The sequence below is a fragment of the Cyprinus carpio genome, chromosome A4 (genome assembly GCF_018340385.1).
Source record: "Cyprinus carpio isolate SPL01 chromosome A4, ASM1834038v1, whole genome shotgun sequence".
Lineage (NCBI taxonomy): Eukaryota > Metazoa > Chordata > Actinopteri > Cypriniformes > Cyprinidae > Cyprinus > Cyprinus carpio.
In genome coordinates, this window is record NC_056575.1 from 5,396,532 (window position 1) to 5,407,006 (window position 10,475).

Here is a 10,475-nt window from a genome sequence, read left to right on the forward strand (position 1 = left end):
GAATCAAAAACTGTCCTCAAACTGAATACTAGCAACCTGAAGAGCGAGTCAATGACAAATCAGTGAATAAATCCCAGTTCATCTTTAAGGTGAACAGATTTAAATGATTTAAGTCACTGGAGTGAATCCCACACCACTATCCCCAAAAGCAACAATCCGAATAATAGTAACCAGATCCTAAATTTCAGTTCAGACTGTGGTTGACGCTCCAGTTCTGGATAAGAATCCAAGCCCGAGGCTCTCGATGGCAGCCACAGGAACGAGGAAATGGCTTCCACATGGGGTCCACCTTTCCCTTGTACCTCACTTCCTCTCGGACTCAAAAACAAGTCAAAATCAAGACCAGATCCCAAGTATGGCGACTAATAGTGTGCTAGGCCATGTGCTCACTGTTAAGGGCCTGTTGGCAAGTCTTCCTTGAGCTTGTTTACAACTTAATGCACATTAAAGTGATTTCGGTCAGAACAAAATGGGCAAAATTGGGCAATTTCGAGTTGATGAACAATACTAATTAGTTTCAACCATGATTCTTCAATTAACACATTGAAATATGTGTGTGCTCATCTGAAGAACATGATCACTCCAAGATGACATAAACGCAGCATAAAATGCTTAAGATGTCTTGATAACCCAACAAAACTGCAAACACAAGGAACAAGAGCCAAAGACAGACACCTACATGCTACACTTTTCAATTAGCACATAACCAGGCCCAGGTGGAAATGAGCTGGATAAAAAGAAAAACGATTTGCCAAGCAATTAGCTTTTGTTGTGTAGCCGGTATGTTTTGTGGACCAAACTTGCTTACTCGGGTAAGACAGCAGCAGAAATCTGGATGAGTCACTGTGGCACTGCAGCATGAATTAATCTGCCAAACGCTGCGTTCGGAGCATGAGTGTTTATCAGGAGCGCATTATATACAACACTTGCTCTGGATGAGTATCTGCTAGAGTGGAGAAAACCCCTATCCTTGACCCAAACGCCAAGATAGATATATGCAATATGCCAGTCTGTTACATAGCAGTGTATGTTAACGACAATGACAATGAAAAATGATTTGGGCCTTTTTTGTGACAGAGGGAGATATAATTAATCAGTAAATAGCTCGGAGCAGATAATATGCCATCTTCATGTATATTCTGGGATGAAAACACTTTCTGGAAAAGCTTGATTTAGTCAGCTATTCAAGCATAAGTTAGGGTTATGGCATTGTTGGGTAAACATGATGTTTCTGATATTTATCAGGTGCTATCTGTCACTCATAAACATATGCGGAAAAAATACTTTAAAAAAATTAGTTTTTTATAAGGAATATATTTAAATATATAAAATAATTATTTATCATTTAAAATATTTTAAATACTACTAATATTATTATTGGGAGTTTTTATATGAAATAATAAATATATTAAATACTATACACACACACATATAATTAAAAACATTTAAATAATAATAAAACTATTTCAATATTATTATTATGATCATCATACATTTTTTGATTCAGTTTAAAAAAATAACTCGAGGTTGACAAAAAATTCCATTATAAATAATTACATTACATAATATAAAATATGTGTTACTGTATTTAAGAATTTTCACATTTTCAATAATTTTACATGAAATAAAATTTTCTTGAAGTCTTGATGTCATGAAGTTGACAGGTTATATATATTGTATATAAAATATTACTATTACTATTGAGCACCTTACAGTTGGATGATCTTGGACACTAAGGTTGCAATTAATGTTCAGTTAAAGTTAATGTCAAACCATAAAGAAATGCCAACCCTGACATAATTATCTCTCAACATATAATAGCATGCATTCATTAAGTTTGAAAGGGCACAATGCAATTAATACTTAAACAGGGTCTGAAAGAATATTCTAAATATCAAAATATTACAGTAATTTGATTAAAAAAAAAAAAGCCTTTTCAAAAATGTAACTGGCACTGGTTTCACAGAATGACCCATTTAGAAGATCACTAGGGTCTTTTTAGTGATTCTGACAGTACAGACAAAATTGTCCATCTCAAGACCTGCCAATCACAACAGTCATCCACATTTCTGTTGCCCTGGCAAGCGCCGTACTCTTCCCACAAGCCATCGATGTGATTGCAGGTCTAATTATTAGTGAAGCTCAGTTTCACAGAGGTTTGGGGCTCTGTGCAGTCGGTTCGCTCTAATGGATGAGAAAACCCTGCTCTCGTTGAGGGACCATGTGAGAAACATTTAGACGCATGACGTGAGAAGAGCCAATTCACAGCCAGCTCTGGTAATCTATCAATCTGTAGTCACCTCCAAGCGCGAAGTCTTACACAATGGGCTTTAATACGTAACAGCGCTTCAGAGACAAAAAATTAGATAAGACGGAGAGAAAAGCAGAGATGTCAGACCACACAGAGTGCCACGTTGGACCAGATATCCGATTGCATGTCTGCTGCCTACCGAAGCCTGAATCTTCTGAGGCTTTCTTCTGACCTGATTTCAGATGTGCAAAACACTCGCTCTCTGCTGATGCGGTTTGTGTTGCAGACTGATGTTGAAGCAGCAATTAGAGCACCGCAAGGAAAATGGTTAGAGAGAAGTGTCAGTTAAAACCCTGGTGTCTGACCAAAAAGAACGAACTGCATGAGCCGTATCCCTGATATAAACCTAAAAGACAAGCAAACACAAGCTCAGAAAGATGCAAACTAAAGCTACTCCATTATTGCAAGCATGCATTTAATTTCTCTCAGCTTCAATCTTGCCTGATTAAGTGAGAATCCTGCAGTTAAACAGTTATAAACTCCGAAAACATTTGATCTTTGAAAGATGACAGTTCAAAACAAGCATCATATCAAACATGACTTATTGTATATTATTCCTACGATTTTTCTAAAAAAAATAATATATATATATATATATATATATATAATAATAATAATAATAATAATAAAAAAAAAAATAATTGCAATAATAATAATAATAATAATAATAATAATAATAATAATAATAATTCAGCATTTTGAACATTTAAAATGAAAAAAATATATTTAAATCACTGTAAAGAAATATTTAAGATATATAATAATTAGAAAAAGGCATAATAATAATAATAATAATAATAATAATACTCCTGGTCTGTTTTGGACCCCACTGTTTATTTCAGTGTTTGAAAGCATACATTAATTTATACATTTATTAATTTATACATATTAATTTCATACATTAATAATAATAAATAACAGAAATTATTATTAGATATATAAATTAATAGATAAACATAATAAATATAAACAAATATATAAACAAAAACAAAATCAAACGACCATCTCTCCATTTACTAAAATGCCAAAATGATTCCCATTTCAACAAAACTGCTAATATGTGATCAGTTTCCTCCTACGCACAAGTCATATATCTTTCCTCCAAATGCATGTTATTGGTTTAGTTCGCAATGACTTTTCTTTCACTTGATTGGCCTTGACTGGAAGAACTGTGTGTACTAATTACAAAACAGCAATAAATCTCCCCAATCTTTGGTGGCTTGCCATGTGTTCTAAATAAACAGTGAATGTGAATCTACAACTCAATCTTTACAGCTCAACGGTCTGAGCGCAGAGCTGCCTCTGGGGTTTGTGGGAAAAGTGTGATGTCATCACGGCCGCTGCGGTCCTCCTGAGAGTCAGCCTCTCTTGTTCTAATTAGGGGAAGACAGCTATAATTTACCCGGTCCAGAAATGAGGCGGCCATGGGGTGTCTCAGCAACCTACAACTGCAGTACAATGACGCAAATGCCCCGCTTTACCGTCACTCGATGATCACGCCTTGTGTATCAGCTATAACAGCTGTTATCAACATCCAGCCTTTGCCAATGGAATATTCTTCTCCAAAAGTCAAAGACGCCAAGAACGAGAGAATCACTTCCTCATCCGAGGGCCGACGCATTTGTTTTCGGGTATGTATGCAGGAGAAACGGAGCAAAACAGGCCCTGCTCGAGTTTCGTAAATCAACTCGCGCACAAAGATTAGAAATGCATCCAAAACAACAACTGGCTGCAGCACCGAATAATCCGATTCAATCCATCTGATAAGATGCAGGGCTGTATCTCCATCTGACTCGCAGAGAGAGGTTCATAAATCGCAGCGGTGACGCTTTCCGGGACAGAGGGAGGGGAAACACGAGCCGATCCCAGGCTGCTTTTACACTGTCACACAAAAAAACAAACCGTCTTGGTGCCGTGTGTCTGGCAAAGACACCAACTTAGTCAGATGCTAAAAATAGCAGCGCCCACACGATGGTCAAACTGATCTAACGGAGTCCTGCTGGATGCAGAAATGGGACAGCTACTTTAAAAATGTATTCCAGTAGAAATGACTGTTTACTGACAAGAAATTAGTTACCTAATCCGAATATTACAATATGAAGGTAGCATTCGATCACTTACAACTACTTATAAATGAACTCACAGCTTCAATTCAAGACATGAGATAAGTGATATCAACTAGATAAGATCAACTGAGTGTTATAATTAATATAATAAATTAGGAGTCAATCACCGAAGGTTGTATTGGTTGCTTTTTTAAATGTGTTTTTCTGGGAGTCAGTGGCAACCCTTTGAACTGCAGGTGGTGAAATGATTAAATTTGGTACACTCCTAGCGGTAGTAATCTGAACAAATTTGGAATCAACAATTTCTTCTTCTTTAATGGGAGTCAATAGCAACCATGTGAACCGGAAAATTATGAAATTTGGCAGACGTACAGTAGTGGTCCTATATAGTAATCCAACCAAAATTGAGGTCTCTAGAACCAACTCTATAGCGCCACCACAACTTCAAAAATTCAATTTTCAAATGGTTAGAACTTTTGAATCTTTTGTGCTAAATAAATTACTATCCACATGGTGATCACATTCCATTAAATTAATTGCCATTTGTTTCTACCAAAAATCTGGGTTACAGTCAGACACTTGCAATAGAAGTGAATGGGGCGACTCTGTAAAAGTTAAAATACAAAAATTACCACCAAAAACTCTGTAGGCCCCTATTGTTGTTTTTTCCTTCTTATAGGAGTCAATGGCAACTCTATGAACTGCAAGTATAGGAAAATTGGGAAATTTGGTACACTTATAGTGGTGGTCTGCAAGAGTAATCTGTCCATTTTTGGGGTCTTTAGAACCAACTCTATAGCGCCACCACCACTTCAAATATTCAATTTTCAAATGGTTAGAACTTTTGAATCTTTTGTGCTAAATAAATTACTATCCACATGGTGATCACATAACATTAAATTAATTGCCATTTGTTTCTACCAAAAATCTGGGTTACAGTCAGACACTTGCAATAGAAGTGAATGGGGCGACTCTGTAAAAGTTAAAATACAGAAATTACCACCAAAAACTCTGTAGGCCCCTATTGTTGTTTTTTCCTTCTTACAGGAGTCAATGACAACTCTATGAACTGCAAGTATAGGAAAATTGGGAAATTTGGTACACTTATAGTGGTGGTCCGCAAGAGTAATCTGTCCATTTTTGGGGTCTCTAGAACCAACTCTATAGCTCCACCACCAGTTCAAAAATTCACTTTTCAAATGGTCATAATTTTTGAATCCCAGAAAGTAAAAATAAATAAAAACAAATAATAATAATAAAATGAAACAGTTCAGCAGATTACTATCTTCATGGTGATGTCTTTCCATCCATTTGTTTCTGCCTACCAAAAATATGGGTTACAGTGAGAATCTTGCAATAGAAGTGAATGAGACCAATACGTAAACGTTAAAACACTCACTTTTTCAATACTAAAGCCAGGAGACTAACAATGTGAATGCTGACATGCTTTTAGTTTGAAAATCAATTGCTAATATTTTCCTTGTAGAATTATGTCCAATTTTACAACTTCGTCACTGTGACAATGCAACATCATATGAAAAAAAAAGAACAAGTGGATCACCTGTACTCTTAGTGCACTACATCTCGCATCTACGTGTTTTTTAGTATGAAAACACTACTCAATACTACAAAAAAAAAAAAAAAAGATTCATAGAATAGTACAGTATCCAAAATGGAACATACCTAAAGATCTTTTTATGTGCGCAATAATGCAATTTACTGTTACAGAATAGAAATACACAGGGACAGGTGGTAAATATTAAAATTAATTCAGTTTTAGTAATTAATATGGTATTCTAAACAGTGGCTTATTTTGTCTGTGTCAGGATCGTACTGCTGTACTTCTTTGATCATTATATAAAAAAGGAAACCTGCTTAGTACCCCATTTCTACAAAATCTGGCAAGATGATTACATATTTATGTAACGGATTATCGATACCTTTTCCTATCCTGATTATGTAACACCGGTCCAAGTATTCTGTTACTCCTCAAGTCTGGCTGTGCGTGACGTTGTTGAAAATGGAGGCACTCTTGAACACTGATGTATTAATCTGTTAGAGCAGGAAAGAAAAGTCAAAATAAAGTTACATCCTGATTCCGGACGACTAAGGAATCCTATAGCCTACGGTTTCATTTAATCAAACTAAATCAAAGGCGTTAAACTGACTCCAATATGGTGATATGGTGTGGAAACCAACAATAACAAAAAGAGATGGAGACAGAGAGGTCAGATCACTGTAAAGCATGACTGATGCTGAGGGAACACGTTTGAAGCAATGGTGTGAGACCAAGAGACAGCCGCACTGATCCAAAACCTAGTCGGTCAACTACTTAAACAGCATTTAAAGGCATCAAACTGAAGAGTACCAAATAAAAATCGTCAAATGTTTATGATCAGTGTATTTTTATGCTTAGAGTGACATCATTAGCTAAAATAAAATACACAGGTATTAGATGAAAAACCTAAAGAAATATTGCCTCAGCAGCTAACTGAAAAAGCTACTAAAATTAAAATTGACTAAAAGTACTAAAATTAAAACTGAAATAAAAGCTAAATACAAAAGTAAACAAAATTAAACTAAAATAACTTAAACTAAAATAAAAAATAAAATATTAATAAAAAAAAGTAGGAAAATATAAATAAAGCCAAAAAAAAAATATTCTATATACATTAGAAGAAAAATGTAAATTCAAAAATGTTGTCTTGGCAACTTACTGAGAAAAGTTAAAGTACTAAAATTAATAAAACTGAAAAATAAATTCAAGCTAAATACTGACTTGACAAAATGAGCAGTTTTATTAACTAAAATAAAAAAATAAAAACCCCGAACGTAGAAGCTATAACCAGAATTTTTTTTTACTTGAAATAAAAAATAGAAATAAATCTAAATATAAACATAAATGAAAGTTAGAAATGTTTACTTGCAACTGAAACAAGCAGAAATACAAAAATGACTAAAAATGAAATAAAAAGCTAAATATAAACCACAATATGAACACTGTTATTAACAACACCTGATAATTTTTTTAGCGAAATGCTAAAATAAAATTAATATATAAACACTAGAAACTGAAATAAGTTGAATAAAAAAAAATTAAAGCTAAATATATATATAAAAAAAACAAAAGAATATAAAATTAACTACTATAAATTAATAGCAAAATAAAACCACTACTATAATAGTTTATAAATAAAATAACACTAGAAAAGGAGCACCATTTTTATCACAATCTAGTGTGCCATATTAGTCCCTTGTTAGGTTTATTTTCATTATGGATGCTGTCTTAAAAGGTCTCTCCTATGCAGGACGCAAACAAGAAAAGGCATCTCACTAAGTTTTAAACAGAGCCAGAATCTAAGGTAAGAAAGAACCTGTTACTACGAAAAAAAAGTGTGCTTTTGTCTCCATTAGTTACTGGATAAGAAGGTTCTCTTTTCATCCCTCCCAAAGGCTTCAATAAGACCCACACGAGCGCGTCAGCCGTGAGAAACACGCGGGAGGTTCTTCAGGGGAATGGATGTAAATGGACCCTTAACTGCACAGCAGAATCAGAGCTGGAGTGAAATATGCGTTTGCTTCTGCTATAAACAGATTTAGGTTACTTGCTTACCTTCTCTTCAAAGGCCCTGGAGAGAAAGCATTAGTGCTAATGGCATAACAGCGTGAAAACAAAGCAGTCGGATGCTTCAGGAGCTGGAAGAGGAGTGTCTGAATATAGCCATACCATAATAAAGACATCTATATGTGCATACAAATGTGCAATATGATGGAACTGCCCAAATATAAATGCATGCAGTTTTTGAGGCTTTCGTTCATTATAAATCATCAGTAAAGCCATGTAGAGTTACTGTAATCTTTAAATCCTACACACATCACAATAACATTTTGAGGCTCCAAGTAACTGTATATTTTATGGAAATGTCCAACATTCTAATACAAACAAACGAAAACTAAATATAATCCTAAAACTTTAGACAAATTTAGAAGTAGCTTTTATATTCAGCATCACATACCGCGTCACCAGAGGTTAAAGCATGCCTTCAGGAAATATGAGGTTCTGCAGACGTTCTTTTTAGTGCAAATAATTAGATTGTGATGTGTGCACATTAAACACTGGTGAGCATCTTACCTATTTATAGCCTGTTTCGCAGAGGAATGAACATAGGCTAGGTGTTATTAAAAAAGTACTTATAACAGAAAATAAAGAAAACGGAGGAAAAAAACAAAACAAAACAGACATTTCAATAAAAATCATGCTGCGCGGGTGTGTGTTTGTTAACAGGGTAAATATGTTGATTCTATATAGATCTATTGTGTTATATTCTGAAATATGCCTGAGAATCAATAAAATAAAACTTAATCTGTTAATAAAATTGGAAACAAGACATAGTTAACTACAACAAACCATAAAAAAGTAAAGTAAACACACATACATATATACACACACACATATATACATACACACACACACATATACATATATATATATATATATATATATATGTGTGTGTGTGTGTGTCCCTGGACCAGTCATAAGGGTCAATTTTTCAAAATTGAGATTTATACATCTTCTGAAAGCTAAATAAATAATCTGTAAAATAATTTGTTAGGATCAGACAATATTTGGCCGAGATACAACTATTTGAAAATTTGGAATCTAAGGGTGCAAAAAAATAAAAATAAATATCAAAATATTGAGAAAATTGCCTCTAAAGTTGTCCAAATGAAGTTCTTAGCTATGAATATTACTAATCAAATATATATATGGAACACGATCTTTACTTAATATCCTAATGATTTTTGGCATAAAAAAAAATTCATTAATTTTGACCCATACAATGTATTTTTGGCTATTGCTACAAATATATACATACACACACACACACACATATATAAATATATAAATATATCACACTATATATATATATATATATATATAATATATATATATATATATATATATATATATATATATACATACATATATAAATATATACATATATATATACACACACACACACACACACACATACATATGAACAAAATAAAATATATAAATTAAAAAAAAAGTAAAAAAAGAAAATGACAACATAGCCAAAGTAATAAAACTTTAAAATCAAAAACAAAAATTGCACACACACAAAAAAAAAAGCATTAAAAATATTAATACAAATGATAATAGTACTTCAACTTTCTTTCTCCAGTGTTTTACCAAATTATGACACCAAAATAGTATCTTAAAACTTCAAAATCATTTTAATGATTTAAATTTTTGGTCTTTCATGAAAATTAATCGTCATCATTAACAGCAAAAAAAAAAGGTTTATTATATGGTGCTTACTTTCCACACTTCCCTTTTAGCAATATTTATTTTATTTATTTAAGATTTCACCTTTATTCTCTTAGTGGTTTAGCACATTTAGGGCAGGGTGTATTTTCAGTGATTTCTCCTGAAGAATAAATAAATAAAATAAAGCACAGGAGTCGTGTGCAGCTCTGATTATATAGTTTCTTTAGGACAAACAGTCCCATTGTACGCGCTCTGACAGACCGCAGCTGCTGTGTATTACTCGCAATTAAGACACGCTTGTTACTCAGTGGTACGTTAGACTATAAAAACTCATTTGGAAAGTCAAACACAGACTCAAATAAAAACTACACGTTTGATTATATTGGATGAGAAAGCTGACTACAACTACACCGTTACATGAACACCAAAAAATGCAGCATGAATCCAATGCGCTTGTGCAAGAAACAAAACACTGTACAATAACAACAGGATTTCTGCAGGTTTATGAAGGTAGATTTAAGACTTTAAGACCTTAAGACGAAGTAAAGAGAAAATGAAGGGAACACAATACATCAATATGTTCTCTAAGTGTACATGGATCAAAGACGAAAATGGGTTTTCAAGCATCAAAACAACAAAAGTTTAATGCAGCTTGAATTTTTTTCCATTTATTAGAATGTCTTTTTTTTTTTAATAATGACTATCACACATTTTTGCCATAATTTACAGAATACAGCCACTAAAATGTAATTTAGCATAACAATAGTTTATATATAAAAATTTCTATAAACCATAAAATTTTGTG